Raw genomic sequence first — 17796 nt, 5'->3', positions numbered from 1 at the left:
TATAACAGTAATCACTGGTGATGTCATTACATACATTAGAAATGTGCACTGCTGATTGGAGAGATCCTACACATAGGTCACCTGCTCCATAAGGCATGCCAGGTCATTGGTCTCAGCCTTGTCCATCCATCTTTGGCCACGTGTGTGATATTGCAGTCGTCACTGGTCAGCCAATGATCATGTAACAATTGTAATACTAAGATAACACACCTATCTCTTTGTACTAGGGCACCGGGGGCTAAGCAGACAGGAGGTCTGGGGGGAAAGCCGAGGTCACATCCACCTCGCACACACTTCACTCTCTCCCAGACGGGCCGGCATTCCTCCAAGGTCTCCCACCCTCGTTTTGGGCTATAATTTCATCCCACACTGCACCTCAGAGCACAAATAATGTGACCTGGGAGTGAAGAAAGGTCCTGCTTTATGATCTTTTGATCGATCTAGGGTGCAGCAGGTTTTATGGTCAGGCGTCTGGAGTTATCTGGTACACTGGAATTCATGGGTCCTGGAATCAAAGCAGTTGGGGTATATAACTTAGGATGAGGGCTGGTGGGGGTTGGAGGCCCGTGCCTCCTCATGAGATCACACTGTGCACAGGCACCCAGCCCTCCTCCTGTGGCCTTGCAGGGCACATTCTTCACAGGGTGCAAAGGTTGGCAACTTTTTAGGAAAATGAAGGGTTTCGTGGATCTGTGTAGCTATGGGATTTCTCATCAGTGTTTGCGATACAACCTATTTGTGTGCTCATGTTCGCAGCCTAGGCCTTGGGTGCTGTCTGCCACGCCACATTTAAGCTGTGGGCTACAATATGTCTGCTAATATCTAAGATAGCTGCTATTGCTGCATGCACGCAACACCTACAAAATTGTGTGAATGCCAATAAGGGCACTCCCCTCTCCCCGGTCTCTTATATTACTGATAATGGCCTCTGCCCTATTCTAAAATGCTTAGGGGTGTGGGAAGTGGGAAGAATATGTCCCCTTCCCAACACCCCCCTTTTGTTAATTCTACATTAACAAACTCCCCTACGGGCCCACCCTTTATTGCTCCCCTCCAACGCTTTTCCTCCAACCGTTCAGCCTCTAATTGGGTGGCGACCCATCCTTTGGAACCCATGCTCTCCATACATGACGTAAACTTTGGCCAGACTGTGCGTATTCTTCAGGGGTGCAAGTCATGTATGTACAACCCCCGTCCCCTGCGAGATCAACCCAGTGCTCTGTGTAATGTTTGGGATTGTTTGGGTGTGTAGTGACAGTAACGGGAGGGTGCAAACGCTGATCTACCCTCACCATGCGTGGTTTGTTTGGGTCATCTGTTTGAACAGCACTGTCTTTTGTGCCCCGAGGTGCATTAGATCCCAATTGAAACCATCATCCTGGCACTGCTAGGTACTGTTTTGGCACAACATCTAAGTCCCAATTGACAGGTGTAGAAAACGACCAGTATGAACATGATGATGGACACCAGGAATTTCATGACCACCCCCATCCGGGACGGTGCCCAAGCACAAATGCCATCAAACCAATCTCCTTCCTGTATATCTGCTTCAGTCTGTATGTGCAATCCGAGGGTGATGTGAGAAACCAAAGGGTGTCTCACTTGCTAGTCCTCAGTGATCTCTCTCTCACGTGGCCAGGGCATGGCCATCGCCTTTGGATCCAGACTCTGGGGTTGGGCCAGTGCGGGAGCATCACCTGTGTGAGGGATCATCCGGGAGTGGGGAACCGATGGTGAGATGTGGTATCCACCCTTTCCCGTGCCCATACCCCATCCTATTATATAGGATTCTTCAACATCCCAACCCCTCCCCTTTCTACAAAAACAGTGGGCCGAGTAAGAGGGCGATTGAGAGTAAAGAGGCTAACACATATATATCTCATTGGACATGTCCCATTAATCAGGTCAGGCCAAGTCAGGCAATTGACCTTAATAACACATATCTGATAGCAAATAGCTCCCCCACTATGCAAAGGCAGAACATAGAGACACACTTGGAGCAAGATGAGGCACGAGAAGGAGCAGATCTTCTGAGAAAAAGGCAAACCCACTGGAGCCAGAAGACCGATGGAGGGACGAGAGCAAAGGGTAGAGAAACCCTGAAGTTCCCTGCAGGAGGTTGTTGCCTCCGGGAAGCCATGAAGGATACGTGGAGAAAGCCAAATCCCAGATAAGAAGAAACCTGCATTGTGTTTCAAGGACTCCATCGACCCTCCCGGGTGAATAACAGAGTTGGAGAGGCGAGGCCACGCCTGTGGTATCAAACCTTGACTTTTGAATTTAAGCTGCATAGACAAGAAAGGAATACACACAACCAGTGAGTTAGTGAAAGGCATGAAAGGCTGGTTTGTGTACAGGAAAGATTGAAGCTGCAACAGTGCATCTCAAAATGAAGGTTGTGCACATGCTGATGAGATGCAAAAGAAAGTGAAACCAGTGATACCGAGTAGCAGAGTGGTCTGGTGAAAGGAAGTAGCCCACACGAAAGTCTCCATAAAGTGGCAAAGTGAACAAACTCTGAAATGCGCAATGGTCAAGGTTTACACCGACAAAAGGGGAAGTTAAAAGGTTATTGCTTTAAGAGGGAGACTTCTTTGAACATTTCTGATTGTGGTATAGAACTACCAATACCAAGAGACACGGGGGTAAATTAGTTAAGGGAAAGCTGAAGTGAAAGTCGAAGTGATCCTGCAGAGGTTTATGGTAAAAGCCATGCACATTCGAAAGTCTTCGACATCTGTGAAAGGTTGGAGTCTGGCTGAGGGAGACCAAAAACATGAAATAAGTTAGGAGAAGGGAACCCTTGATGAATGTGAATGAAGATTGGGGAAGGGAACCCCTGCAAGAGCTGTGATTGTGAATTCCAAGCCCGGCTGAGGGAGATCTACGTTGAATCAGCTACTTTTGTTTGAAAGGTCCGAGTCCGACAGAAGGAGACCCACGTGAACTATTTTTGGCTTGAGAGGTCTGGCCCATCAAAGTGAGACCTACGTGAACGTTTTATGAACTGTGAAAGAACTTTTGGAAAGCTGGAATGAGTGACTTTAATGTAGAGTGCAAAGTGAGCCTCGACCCACGTTTTGAAATGTCTTTTTTTTGATAACCTGAGCCGGAGTGTGGCATCCTATTAACGGGGGCCGCCTTAGACCGTACTGTCCAATGTGGGGAGGAGAGCCGACTCAGCCACCTTCATCCTTTATTTTATAACGCTGACTTTCCTTTACATACACATTTCCCTTTACACATTCCCTTTACACTCTTTCTGTATAAGAGATAGGGCAGGCCTCAGGTTTTGTTAGTATAGGCCATTTCTATTTGACATAGGATGACTAGGACTGTGTTTTCTTTATTATTTTATGGTAGAGACTACTCCCATCATAGCTATAGAGCAGCGTAGGAGTTCTTCCAAACTCCAAGATTCAAATAAAGGTTTTGAAACATGCACTTTTTGTGTCAGTGACATACTTGTGATACCATGTCTCCCTTACAGTGTGCAGTGTTCCTTTTATTTGCATCAAGGAGCCGTTCTCTGCATCGTTTGGCGTTAAAGGCATGGTCTAGAAAAAAATGTTATTGTCCGAACGGGTCGGCCATGTTTTTTTAAGCCTAAGTGGCTCGATTTTAGAAAACTTTCCTATGGACCTTACCCGAGTTTTCGTCCATTAAACGCATGCGAAAACAAGCACCAGGGAGCCGCCATTTTCTGAGAATCCTATCTTTTCCCCGATCGCCCTGGCTGACCTGCTTTTGCGGCACTAAATCAATTCCCCCACCCCTGAGCCTGTCATCAGCAGACTCGTACCGCCCATTTCCCAACGCCAAAGCACGTCTCGTGTCAACATTCGCTGCGCTTCAGCTAATGACGTGTCGCCATGGAAATGGCAGGACGCCTCTCTCCTCAATAAGTATAAACAGACCGTTTCATAACACACAGCAGCCGATTTTCGATTCCATTCCTCTCTCTGTGTTACTTTGAGTATTCTGTGACTCGTTTCAGTGCTCTGGTCAGCTACCTTCGCCGCTTGTAACCCGTGTGAACAGATATCAGTACCACCGCTATAAATTATTTTAGTTTGTTTAACACACAATGGCTACAATAATGCCCTACATGTACGAGCCCGAGTATACCGAGGAGGAACTACTGGAAAGGGAAGCACACGAAAAAACGATGGGGATTCGGACGGCAGTTGGCAGGACGAATCAACAGATGAAGAGCCTGGGCCTAGTCGAATGGACGGCGTCTCCACCTGGTGCACATGCAATCGGTGCGAGCTAATGCCAACTGAGGACGAGAACTGCTGCCGAGAAAACTCGGGATGCCTGGCCTACATTTCGGAAGGCGAGCCACGACCGCAATGCATCACCGAGCTGCCAGACTTCAGGGCAGCCTGCCTCACACGGGCCGTGTTGAGAATAATGATGGTGTTTATGCACGAACTTCGAGCAACTGTTCGTCCTCGTAATCCGAGTAACGAGTAAGTATACTCTGCTTGTCATGCCACTCCTATTTCATGTTCTTCTACTATATCCAAAATTACATCTACATATCATTGTAACGCATGTAAGTCATTCAATAGTGCGCATTGTCTATATAGCATTTGTCCGTGTAAAATGCCATTAGTTACAAGAATTGTCATTGACAACAAACGTTTATTAAACTTATCTGGGTCATTTAAAAACAGTTTGTTTCATTCCTTTTCACAGGTGGTACAGGCTGGTGGCCTATCGTTCCTTTACATGGTGGCTTCACGGGAGGCTTGGACACCGCGTTCGAAGAGTGATACCCGCCTGTGCCGTTCGTGCCATTAGAGAAACGTTCCCGAGTGACAGCGGTCAGTACAGGAGATTTTCTCTCGCTGTGCTGCAACCTGACCTGTATAATCTTTAAAGTCTTCTATTTTTGTGTCATGAAAATAAGATACAAAATAAAACACCACATATATTTTAACAACGTTTGTCTCGATTTTTTAAATGAATCAAGTGTGTCTCCATTCAAGGATGGACGTCAGACACCTGTGCAGGGTGGTCACTATCTATCTAAGCTAACATAACATATTCTCGATAATGCATGCACTAAATAACACTTGTTCAAAGTCTTTCAGTAGGTTATGTCTCTATAAAAGTCACACATATATCTATACTAACATTTACCATTGGATTATACAGGCCCTAGGGTCTTGGCCACTAGAATACACCGGTCGAAGTGTGGGTCTGTTCTCACAAGAATCTCCGGTATGTGGCTTTTGTTATTGATAAGCAACGATATACTATCATTGATATAAAGGCGATATACTGTATATTGACATAAAGGCGGTTCGCGCCGGTGGATGCGCGCTGGCATGGGGTGCTGTGACGGGCGCGAAAGGCCAGGGTGCCAAACTGCATGTACACTTCAAAAGGTGTCCCACGCCAAGGGGCCATCGGTCACATGGCCTCCTCAGACCCCGTGTCTCCAGGCAGGCCTCCCCTGAGGCAGGCCGCCCCCCTAATACCACGACATACATACGTCATTCATTCACAAACACACCCCAGTTTCTAATACTTTAAAAACCACTCGATATGTCTCATGAGAACATCTTTGTGCTTTGCCAGTGAACTCTTGAACGTGCTACCTGGGAACCACTGAGATCTATGCTAATCTGCTTGTCATCGTGCTATCCGTGAACTCTGTGACCGACCGCTTCGAGCATACCCATCAGTGCGCTACCTGTGGCCATCCACCTATTCTCCCGCAACATACTGCTCTGCTTGCTGAACCCAACTATTTGTTGGTCAAGGTAAGGCCATGTATCCTGGTTATATTTCGCAGATTTTTAAATTTCTATCTATTTTCCAGTAGAGTACAAAATAGTGCTATGTTCCTTGGTCTCATTGGTATTTACTTCAGCTTCCATTGCTATGCTATCAATAGATCTATTTATTTTCATCTGTGACTATTGTGATTGAATTGCATCCTTCGGGAGTCCAGTCAATAATGTTAGCATGTTTCCTTCTCGTGCAAGACAGAACATCCAAGGGACGAGTCACATGTTCTGATTTCAGTCACATCAATTATACATTTCTGCAACTTATGCAAATACTAAGCAGCACATAATGAACTGGTATAGTTCCTGCGACCAAAACAAACCTTGCAATGATCATTGTATGATTCATTTACTTTTGTATCAAATCTTTACTCTTGAAGATTGTATAATAATGTCGATATTTACTTTTCAGATTCATCAACAATGCCTGCCTGTTCGATTAGCGGTTGCCCTTCGAAGACCCATGCGAAATCTGAAGGAATTACAATGCACGTATTCCCGAAAACTGTTGATCGAATAAGAGAATGGGTCAGACATTGCGGATATCCACTGGATGAGCTGGAGAGTAGAGCCCAACAAGTCTTAGAGGACAAGAGGGGTGATCGATACCGCATCTGCAGCCGGCACTTTTCCTTGGACATGTACACAACTTCTTGGGTAACAAAGAAGAATAAACGGCGAACGACACGGAAATTGCGCGAAAACGCTATTCCCACTCTATTCGTCCACATTCTGCCACCGGTGAGTCAAGTGTCCGGATTTAGCTTTAGGCCTTGCGGTAGTGTGTAACCGAATGGATTAATAGATATTGTAGGTGTTCTATCCCTTGTAATAATTTCGATATTGATATGAGTGTATAGTTTTTTGAATAATGACATTTATCAATATATTCTTTTTCGATTTCATAACCCACATACGCAATGTATATATATATGGGGAGAGGGAACTGTGCTGTATTGAGCATTTTTCAAGTATTCTGTCGGCTTACATGGCTATTTTTAATATTGGCATTTCATTATCAATCATTAATTGACCTTTACAACTTCTTGACTATCCCTTGAATCTGAAGCAAGAACATTCTACATCCTTGACGTGGTCGCAGTTATCAACCACTTCTAGCGCTTATCAGGTAATCTTTCTAGGCTAATCCGCTACAGACTTGTTTTATGCATGTCAAGTAATAGTTTTATTCTATTGTGTAATTACTTTACAGAATGTTTGGTTACTGCTTTCCGATTAATATACACCTTAGTTATCGTCCACTGGTGTTTGTTTTCAGTTATAATTAGTGTTATCCATACTAATGCAAGTACTGTCTTTCAGGGAGATGCTGAAGCGTCCGCCACATCTACAATGTTTCTAGATGTTCCTCACCAGCAGGAGGTATGGATACTGACAGCTCCATCGAGCGTCATCATCAGAGCTGGAATTCTTGTTGTTTGATTGTTCTACACAATGTTTCATTCGTGGTTAGCCATTGATATGTACCTGTGCTGTCGACCCCAGGTGTATTTTATGTTTTCGCAATTGTAATCCTCACTAATGCAAGTACTATGTTTCAGGCAGTTGATGGAGCGTCAACCCCTGCACTTGATGCAGAGCCTGACATTCAAGTATACGAATCGGCGCAACAGCTTTCGGAAGTGCGCACTACATTTGCAACATCCATAGATATTCTTCAGCAGCACGAGGTATGGATAATGACAGCTCCATCATGCGTGATCGTATAACGTGATTCCATTTGCTATACTTTCTTCCCTATTAACGCAAGTGCTGTGTTTCAGGGAGACGACGGAGCTTCCACCACAATCAAAACATCTCATTTAGATGATGCAGATGTAAAGGAATCGTTGAAATAAGTCGATGAAATGTGATCATATTTGGATTTTCCTTCATTCTTTTGGACAATGCATCTTTCGCGGTTATCTCCTTATATGTACCTGTGCGTTCGACCACAAGTGTGTGTTATGTTTCCAATATTGAAAACCATACTAATCCAAGTGCTGTGTTTCAGGGAGACGACGGAGCTTTCACCACAATCACAACATCTCATTTAGATGATGCAGATGTAAAGGAATCGTTGAAATAAGTCGATGAAATGTGATCATATTTGGATTTTCCTTCATTCTTTTGGACAATGCATCATTTGTGGTTATCTCTTTATATGTACCTGGGCCGTCGACCCCAAGTGTGTGTTGTGTTTCCAATATTGAAAAGCATACTAATGCAAGTACTGTGTTTCAGGGAGATGCGGATGCCTCCTCTCCAATAGAACCATTCATGGCAGTCCATGCAGAGCCAGAGGTATGGATACTGACAGTTCCATCGAAATAGATCATTACTGGTCGAATACTTGTCCTTTGATTGTTGCACACAATGTTTAAATCGTATTTGGCTATTGAGATGTACCTGTGTGTTCGTCCTGACGTGTGTTTTATGCTAACAATATTTTGATACATAGTAATGAAAGTACTATGTTTCAGGGAGACGATGGAGCCTCATTCCGTGCTGTCTATGCGGATACATAACATATAGTCCTTGCAGCGCAAGAGGAAGGGAGGACATGCGGAAACGAATCGGAGCTACAGCGTGCAGATGTTGAAGGTCGAGTCAAAAAAGTTGCAAACAAAAAAAAACAAAAAAAGGTTAGTTACAAACAGTTAATAACTTTACAAATTTTTTTGTGGTGGCGACTATTTTATGTTTTTTTCCAGTCAATTCTACTACACTCCATCTTGTGTTTAAACTGAACATCCCTTTTCCAATCTCTCCTCCAGTTACCCGTGGGCGTCAGAACTATACACACACAGACAGTGAAGCGAATGAGAGATGTGGCTTGCCAGACCATGTACACTATGGAGGAACTATTAATTGAGGCGAGGCGTGTTCAGGCTCGAGATGTTCATGTCCAATGGCCAGAACATGAATTAACTGTGTTTGGAGACTACAGCAAGGTTGTATTGGACCATACCTACAGTGCGACCGGACCACCACAAGAAGATGTTATTGAATGTATTGAAGATAGTTCTGAAGTAGTTGCAGATCAATTCACACAATCTACACCCGCCAAAAATTTGCCACCAAAAAACCTGTCGACATTGTTGTGTTCTCCCATCAATGTTGAAGTAGCAGATGTTGAAATGAGAGAGAATGAACCAGCCGCAGCATCCATAGACGCATCAGAACTTGATAGCAGCGATATTACTTTCCAATGTGTTGAAATCTCCACAACGTCAAAGGCCGAAACAACGTTGACGCAGGATGACAGTCTAATGAAAGAGAGAAAATACATTGTATTCGACAGTTGTTTGATGGAAATTATAAGTATGCTGAAATGTGTGCGTTCCATTAGAGGGAATGTATGTGGGAAGCCAATGATTAATGTGACTCGTCAAATAAAAGGCAGTAACGTCAAAATAATTGCCGCCTGTAGATTAAATCATAGGTTCTCATGGTCTGCACAACCAATGCTGGGGAAAATGCCAGCAGGCAATCTACTGTGTGCAGCTGCATCACTTTTTAGTGGCTCCAGTTTTAGAAAGTTAGAGGCTTTCTTTCAGTTTGTGGGACTCCATTTCATTTCTAAAGCGCTGTACTACACATACCAACGTGATTATCTGTTTCCAGCCATTAGTGATGCTTGGAAAATTGAACAATTGTCTCTAGCAAGTACATTCGAAGGCAAACGATTCAGGCTAGCCGGCGATGGACAGTGCGATAGCCCTGGATTTTCTGCCAAGTACTACACCTACCACTTTCAGGACATGGGTAGTAAGAAAATTGTGAGTTCGGAGGTCGTGCAGGTAACACAATGTACATCCTCAGTGGCCATGGAGAAACTAGGATTTATAAAATCAGTGGAACATCTACAATCGAGGGGGATGCACATCGACCTCATAGCCACGGATAGACACGTTTCAATTGCCAAGACAATGAGAGAGCAGTTCCCACATATTAAACATCAATTTGACGTATGACATCTTGCTAAATCAATCAATAAGAAAATCTCGGCTGCAGGAAAAAAAAAAAGGTTTTGAAAGTATTTTGCAGTGGTCACATTCTATCACCAACCATCTTTGGTGGAGCTCAAAAACTTGTGAGGGGTCAGTGGAAATACTACTTGAAAAATGACGGTCACTGATGCACCACTGTACCAACGTTCACCGCTGGACAGCAAATGAACATTTCCACCAATGTGAACATGGCCCTTTGTCCCCAGAGGAGGCACGGAAGAAGAAGTGGTTGATTCCATCTTCACCGACACACAAAGCCATTGAGAAGATTGTTTTCGACAAAACTCTATCAAGAGATTTGAGAGGACTGACAGAATTCTGTCACACAGGAGATTTGGAGGTGTTCCACAATATGTGCCTAAAGTACAGGCCAAAGCGCTTGCATTTTAGCTTTCGGGGCATGAGACATCGCACTCTACTAGCGGTCTTGGCCCATAACAGCAATGTCGGACGTGAACAATCTAGGACTAGGGGTAAAGTAAGGATGCCTCGCTACACTAAGGTGTTTTCAAAACGAAGTAAGCAATGGGTGATCAAACCAGTCTATGATGAAATGCAGTTCGACTTTGTGAAAGGCCTTATTGTTGCTGTGTTAGAGAAGCACAGATATGGAATTTTGGACGTTTCTGTACAGAGCAGTGATCCATTGCCACCAAACATTGCGACTGTGCCATGCCCACCCGATGCACAGCTGATTGTGAAGTACAAATCCCGGTTTAAATAATTGCAATACGATTGTCTTTTTGTAAATAAATGTTATTGTACAGTGTACCTGTAAACCTAACCCCTAACTTCACCATCATGGGTGGCGAACAAGCTGGGTGTCATCTTTGAATTCTCTCTATTCACCTCACATATGTGTATGTATATATTTTTCTCATGTCTCATCTCATGTAAATGTAAATGCTGCACACTGTTAACGGAGGGGAGGCTTGCGTATTGCAAATAATAAAACAAACAAACAATAAATCTCACTTTTAACTCAACTCCTGTGGTACTTTATACTTTCCCTGACCTTCCGCCAAAAATTAAATGTCTCAATTTGGGCTGCAAAGCTTGCAGACAACGGAGACAAAATTGGGGCACTTAGAACGCGCCAGCCAAGCGGCCCGTGGCATTTGGGAGAGAAGCCAGTTCGCATTTGCACATTGAGGCGCACTACATAGACGGATTCTAAACTTCAAGTTCTCACAGATGCCTATACTACGTGATGTTGCAAATAAAGAATGCGAAGGACAGCGCCCAGATGAGGCCCACAAGTCGCACTGGAAGTATAAGGGTCTATTGTTTTTTGACCTTGAGACAGGGACCATGCCGAAAGAACTACATTTGAAGGGAGTGCGCAATAACGTAAGAGACGATAAGGCAGAAAATTCAGAAACTAGACCGAGTTTCAGTTTTAGGTCAGTATACGAAAAATCATTGTCAAGAGCACGGTCCGTTTTACAGACTGCATTACGAAGAGACACAATGGAAATTTCAAATATAATGTAAGTAAATCTTTACACACTTTTATACCGGAATGAAGATTTAATGAATGGATGCATGAATAAATGAATGAATGAATGAAGAGCTAGGAAAAGCAAGTAAAACTGTTCGTAGTGGGCACATGGGCATGCAGGTCCACTGGTCTCACCGATCTCGCTCCATGGCCCAGCCACTGTCTCTGTATCCTTCAGCCCCTTCTCCCGGCATTTACCTTGCACTTGCCACCAGCTGGCCCTATTATTTAATTTGTATTCAACTAACCTTGTACAGCCCATCCCCATGCACGATCAGAAAGACACCTGGCCTAGTAGGATCGTTGTCTGTCTGCCCTTGTTCCCCACCTGCCTCGTCACGCCTAGAAACACTTGAGTATAGGCGCGTTACAAATGCCATATCATATATCATATAATTCCTCACGCATGTAGACTGTCCTTTATCATTGTGTGTTGGCCTCGATTTATCTCGTTACTTTTCTCACTGATTTTAGAGACGAACATACTCCATTGAACTACCCTTGCAAGCAAATAGTTTCTGATCGGCCGTAATAAATAAAATGAGTAATATTAATGAAGTTCGGCTAGCGAGACTAATTATCATTTTTTGTTTTCATAACAGGTATTTGATCCCTTTCTGCCACTGCCAACTGTTTGAGACACCGGCGGATGGATTCTTCAGCAGACACCTGCAGCTTCGTGTCAACAACTGGAGCACGATCACCATATTATGAGACGATCGCCAAGGGCCCACATGCCCTTACGCTGTACTAGTGGCTAGAAGCAACATAACAACCTTTAGGCTGGACTAGTGCCTATTTGATGGAACAGCCTTGCGGTTCACCGCGCTTCGAAAATGATTCTTTTTACGAAAATGAGCACCCTGTGTACCATAAGGAACACCGTGTGACTCAAGATGAAACGGAACAGTTATTGCGGATACAGATAAAAGAAAATAAATGGCTTCCGGAGTTCATATGGCAATTGCTGATTATTCTCTAAACATTTAATGTCAAATAAATGTACTTTACCAAATGTACCGTGTTGCTGTTTCATTGTAAAGTACAGTTTCATATTCCGAATTGTGGCGCGCTGTGTTGTGAGTTGATCTGTGTTGGTTTCCGGGTTCTGTGTGGAGTCGCGCAGAAGACGACTGGGCGCGTTTGCCTACGCAGCACAGTAACGTCACGGGGAGAGGTGGGGAATATGAATGTTTTCATAATGTCAGACTCAGGGGCGGGGGAATTGATTTAGTGCCGCAAAAGCAGGTCAGCCAGGGCGATCGGGGAAAAGATAGGATTATCAGAAAATGGCGGCTCCCTGGTGCTTGTTTTCGCGTGCGTTTAATGGACGAAAACTCGGGTAAGGTCCATAGGAAAGTTTTCTAAAATCGAGCCACTTAGGCTTAAAAAAACATGGCCGACCCGTTGGGACAATAACATTTTTTACTAGACCATGCCTTTAAGTGCAGCAAGAATAGCCTTTCTTTCTGCAGACCCCTACCTCAATTGCTGTGAGCAAATTGAAAGCATAACGATTCTGAAGGGTCGTCAATCCCGACCTTTATTGCATTGAGGCCTTGTTCTGTATTGTTAGCTAGCTGCACAAGCTCCACCTCTCTATCTGCAGCCGCCGGAAGAAGTAGAGTGCAAAAAATGTCTCGTCATTGCTAAACAGTCTATATTCAGTAGATATTTCTTTAAGCAATTTGAGTCTTGGGACAAATAATTAGATTTTCTGCGCAGCTTACTTTTCCTCTCCTTCTCCGGCAAGTTACGGGAGATGGGACGTGAGTATTGGGTTTCTTGTGGGCCCCATTGCAGGCAGGGCTGGGGTTGGGGCAGGCAAAGTCGTTGATCCCACTGCAAGGTGTTTTTCAGGGATCACAAGGATTGCTGATAGCAGCGTGGCCAACAAGCAATAGCCCCTCCTTGATGGCGGGAGGTACAAGAACGCCTGCTGACCACATTCGCATTAGTAGTCCATTACACCAGTGGTACCTTTCTTGAGGTCGGGGATAAACAATGTCTTGTATTTCAGACTGGCCCCCACAAAAACAGTACCTTCATTGTAAAAGCACAGTTCATCAGTATCTTGCTGCTGCACTGGTACTGGCCTCTCCATCACTTCGATCCACGTTAGCTTTGGGACATGTTTGCTCCAGAATGGTGCACATACTTTGTTAACTTTAGTCAACACATCATCTGTGAATCCCAGTAACCCTCCGGCTGCACAGCTCATTGATGTTTCTTGTCATCTGCTGTCTTCCTATTTCACTCCTTGCAAATTCATGTACGGCCTCTGCAGGTACTGGGGGCTTTTGGGATGGGTGAAGGGTGAGAATGGGGGATCAGGTGGGAGGGGAGGGAGATGATCAAGGAGATAAGGCAAGGGGGAGGGGGGCAAGAAAGGGGAGGGGTTTCATGGCAGGTAATGGAGAAGGAGAGATTTGAGGGAAGTGCGGAATGAGGAAAAGGTAGAAATAGAGCAGAGTGAGAGAGGTAAGGAGTTGCAGTGCAGGGAGGCTAGGAGATGGAAGGAGCGGAACGGGATGTGGCACAAGGGGAAGGAGAAACAGTGAGAAGGAAGTGGTCAGCAGAACGAAGGGAGCGGGAGGGAGTGTAGAAAGAGAGGAGGGAGGAGAGATAAGGGGGAGCAAGACCGTGGAGAGATTTAAAGACTAGGCAGAGAAATTGAAATTTAAGTTGGGAGTGAAAGGGAAGCCAGCCAATGGAGGAAAGGGAAGCAGAGATGGAGTCAAGGGAGACAGAGGGTGCGGACGGCAGAGTGGTAGATAGATTTAAAGGGGGCGAGATGAGAAGTAGGAAGTCCAAAGAGTAAGGAGGAGCAGTAGAGGAGGCAAGAGAAGATAAGGGAGGATATTAAGAGTTTAGTATCATGGAAAGTGAGAGAGGGGCGGATTATGCGAATATTAAAGAGGTGGAAGCGACAGGCACGAGAGGTGAGAGAGATATGATGGGAAAAGGTGAGATAGGAGTCAAAGTGAATGCCTAGGTTGTGAGCGTGGTCAGAGATGGGGAGATTTGAAGGAGGAAAATGAATGAAAGGAGGAGGAGAGGGAGGGGGAAGAGAGTTGGAGGGGAAGAAAACTACTTCCGTTTTATCAGTGTTAAGGGAAAGGAAGCGAGAGAACATCCAGTTTTTAATTGCAGTAAGACAGGAATAGAGTTTAAGGTGGAGGTCGGCAGAGAAGAAAGAGAAGGAGAGGAAGAGCTGACTATCATCGGCGTCGAAATGGTAAGAAATGCCAAATGAGGAGATAACAGGGGCAAGGAGGGAGATGTAGAGTGAGAAAAGGAAAAGGCCAAGTAACGAACCTTGGGGTACTCCGTATTCCTGAGGCTGGGTAGGAGAGGAGCGGCCTCCCCAGGAAACAGTAAAAGAGCGGGAGGAGAGGTAAGAGGAAAGCCAGTTAAGAACAGAGCCTTTGAATCCAAAGGAAGAAAGAGTGTTGAGACGAAAGCGGTGATCGACAATGTGTGCCTGGAATGTGCCTCGGGCCGACACAGTGCCAGATGAACCAGACATTGAGCCTCTATAATTGGCAGTTCTTGTGGTATTAACACCTTGGGTGTCCCTGATGCGTGTGGTATCTACGAGCAAACATAACAATTTCCATTCACTCTATTTTTCCCACCAAACTCATGTCGGCATACCAACTGTTTGAATGTTAGAGGTGATGCACATCGTCTATTGCATCTAAGCCTAGCCCATTATACTTTTCGTATCTTTGTTTTCTGAGGTGACTTTACTTTTTTTTTTCTTTTTTTTAAACTTTATTTAATAATGGCAAATGATCACAGCGGGAAGATCACATTTACATTATGGCAATATAGTGTACATATTTGGCAAGGGCGCAGATTGAGGCACATTATACTAGACAACGGGTATAGGGAAGTGGCGGGTGGAGGGGAGGAGACAAGACATAATGGGTCATTCAAGCGATGTTTCAGTTCTCCCGGTCTTTGTCGTCTCCTCCTCAGACAGTAGGTAGGATCTGAGGGCAGCCCATATGTCTTTAGGTCTACAGGTGGATTGGATCCCTCGAACATAGGACTCTTCGCAGTCTTGTGTGCTGATTAGGTCCCGTAGCCAGCATTGGTGCGTGGGGGGGGGTGTTTGGATTTCCATTTCATAAGAATGTTCTGCCTAACCACGGCTCCCGCCACTGCGAATAGTCTGCGGGTTTTGACAGGTGTCTTCCCGATGTCACCTAGTAGGTACTTCACCGGTGTGACCAGATGTTTGTATTTAATATGGCATCCATTGTTGTCGCTACTTCTTTCCAGAATTGCTTAATTGGTGGGCACTCCCAATACATGTGAATAGCTGTTGCGGGGCATGACTGTGGTTAGGAAGGGTAAAACTTAGAGATTTGGTTGGGAGTAATATGCAGGTGGTTCAGGATTTTGAATTGGATAAGTCTGAAATTTGTGCTGAGGGAAATAGTTTTTGTATATCTGCAGTAGTTTGTCCATTGCTGCTCATCTATCTGGATGTTCACCTCTCGTTCCCACTTGTGTTATCCTATAGAGCACAGACACATTGCCTACGAAGCCCTCCTCCGTCAGAATCTCAGTTAGAAATTTGTGAGCTGGTGGTGCATTCGGGAAGGATGGCCACATCTTCTTGCAGGGCGCCTTTAGCCGTTGGTGATGTAAAGTTGTGGATAGACCTTTACCTGCTCTGTTTTGAATCTCTGCGACAGTGAGGAACCGGCCATCAGGGAAGAGATCTCCAACCTTGGCCTGTTTTTCGGGGTCCCATGTTGCTTGTATAGTGCGGTTCAATGTGGGTTCCAGACCTGGGTAGTGCCATAAGGGTAGGTGTGGCCAGTATGGTATTTCACATCCTACTTTCTTGAGGATCTGTGACCATGCTCCCAATGTCGATTCCATAGGGTCGGCCAATGTCTTTTCTCTAGGTACCTTGGCAAATATCATGCTCTTGAGGTTATAGGGAGATGCTGCAAATTTTTCTGCATGTATATGTGCAAATAGTTCAGCGGTGTTAGTCCAGTATTTAGCGAAGTGTGCTTCTGCTGAATAGTAATATAGCTGGAAATCCAGGGCTGCCACCTCACATAATTTGGACCAGCTTAACCTGGGCGTCTGTCCTCCCCAGACGAAATGTGTGGCAAGCTTTTGTAGTGTGTCAAAGAATTTCCTTCCCGGCCAGATCGGGATGACGTTAAATAGGTACAGTAGCTTTGGTAATACTAGCATTTTCAGTAGGGATATGCGGCCATATAAGGACAGTGGCAGCTTGATCCATGAGTTGAGCTTGCATTCTAGTTGTGTCAGGTATGGGGCATAGTTATTGGCAAACAAAGACTACTTGTCTGGTGCTTTTATGATGCCCAGGTATCTTGCAGTGGTGGGGGACCACCGTAAGTCAGTCATGGCTGCGGAGGGGGCCATGGTACATTACTTCAGGGGGATCAGTGGTGTTCTCTTCTCCCCCCATGTACCTTGATTGCTGCGTTACCTTTAGCTTTTCCTGGATCAGTTCCGCCGCCGGGGAGTGGGGCGTTCTGAGCACCGGTCCCAGTCCTGCTTCAGGCCCGCTTCTACCCGGTGCTGAGACACTTGCGGCGAACGCCCACAGCGGGACGGGCCCCTCCGACCAACTGGGTTGCAGTAGATCAGGTTATCGTTCATCAGAGTTGGAGGGGGACGGTTGGGTCTACGGCGCACTCCCTTCAGTTAGCTTTGGCAGCGTTCTTGCCAATTGCAGGGACAGGTCGAGTTGCAGCGGGCAGGATCCGTGTGAAACCGCCCGCCCAGGGTTCCTACACTGGGGCCGCACTCGAGTCCCACCTGCAGGATGATTTTGGCGCAAAGGTGCATAGCCGGTCAAGTGGCACAGCGAGTAGAGCGCTCGCTTTGACATCCGTGCAGAGCCTGCTAACGCAGGTTTGAATCCCGGCGGGCCAATCTCAGCCTTTCATCCTTCCGAGGTCAATAAATGAGCAACACACACCGTGGGTAATAATAAGCAGCGCTCAGATACCTGAGGGTTTGTAGCGCTATATAAATGCCTAATTATTATTATAGCCGTTAGGTGGAGTGTCTTATATTCCCGGCAACTTCTCTCAGGAACGGAGGGTCGGATGCTCCCCAGACTGGTTCAGGTTGTGCTAGGAATAGGCAGACACAATCCCACATGTGTAGCCTATTGGCAGCAGCGCTGTTCCGCAGGATATCGAGGACAGGATATATTTTGCTGTGGAGCTCACGGGTCAGGTGACCATCTTGTTCGGCGCGCCACAGCCCCCCCCGACGTGCCTTTTCTTACGTGTTAAGGCGCAACTATATACACTTTAAAGAGACATCATGGTAAAATCAACAGGTGGATCATTAACATTGATGCCTGTGGCCACGGTCTGATGTGTGTGAAATATTTCAGACATATTTACATTCTACCTTCCCCTCTCAGCTAATTTGGAACTGGTGCCATTGGTTGTAACATTTGCTT

General features: G+C 45.4%; 1 protein-coding gene across 2 annotated transcripts in view; it reads right to left on the bottom strand.

The window, feature by feature from the left end:
- Positions 1–17796, bottom strand: part of LOC138511162 (uncharacterized) — a 390240-nt gene that overhangs the window by 48124 nt on the left and 324320 nt on the right. The window lies entirely within an intron of this gene.

The sequence above is a fragment of the Ambystoma mexicanum genome, chromosome 6p (assembly GCF_040938575.1).
Source record: "Ambystoma mexicanum isolate Mex_15411 chromosome 6p, UKY_AmexF1_1, whole genome shotgun sequence".
Classification (NCBI taxonomy): domain Eukaryota; kingdom Metazoa; phylum Chordata; class Amphibia; order Caudata; family Ambystomatidae; genus Ambystoma; species Ambystoma mexicanum.
Note: the sequence above shows the minus strand (reverse complement) of the source record. Positions and strands in the feature narration are given on the sequence as shown.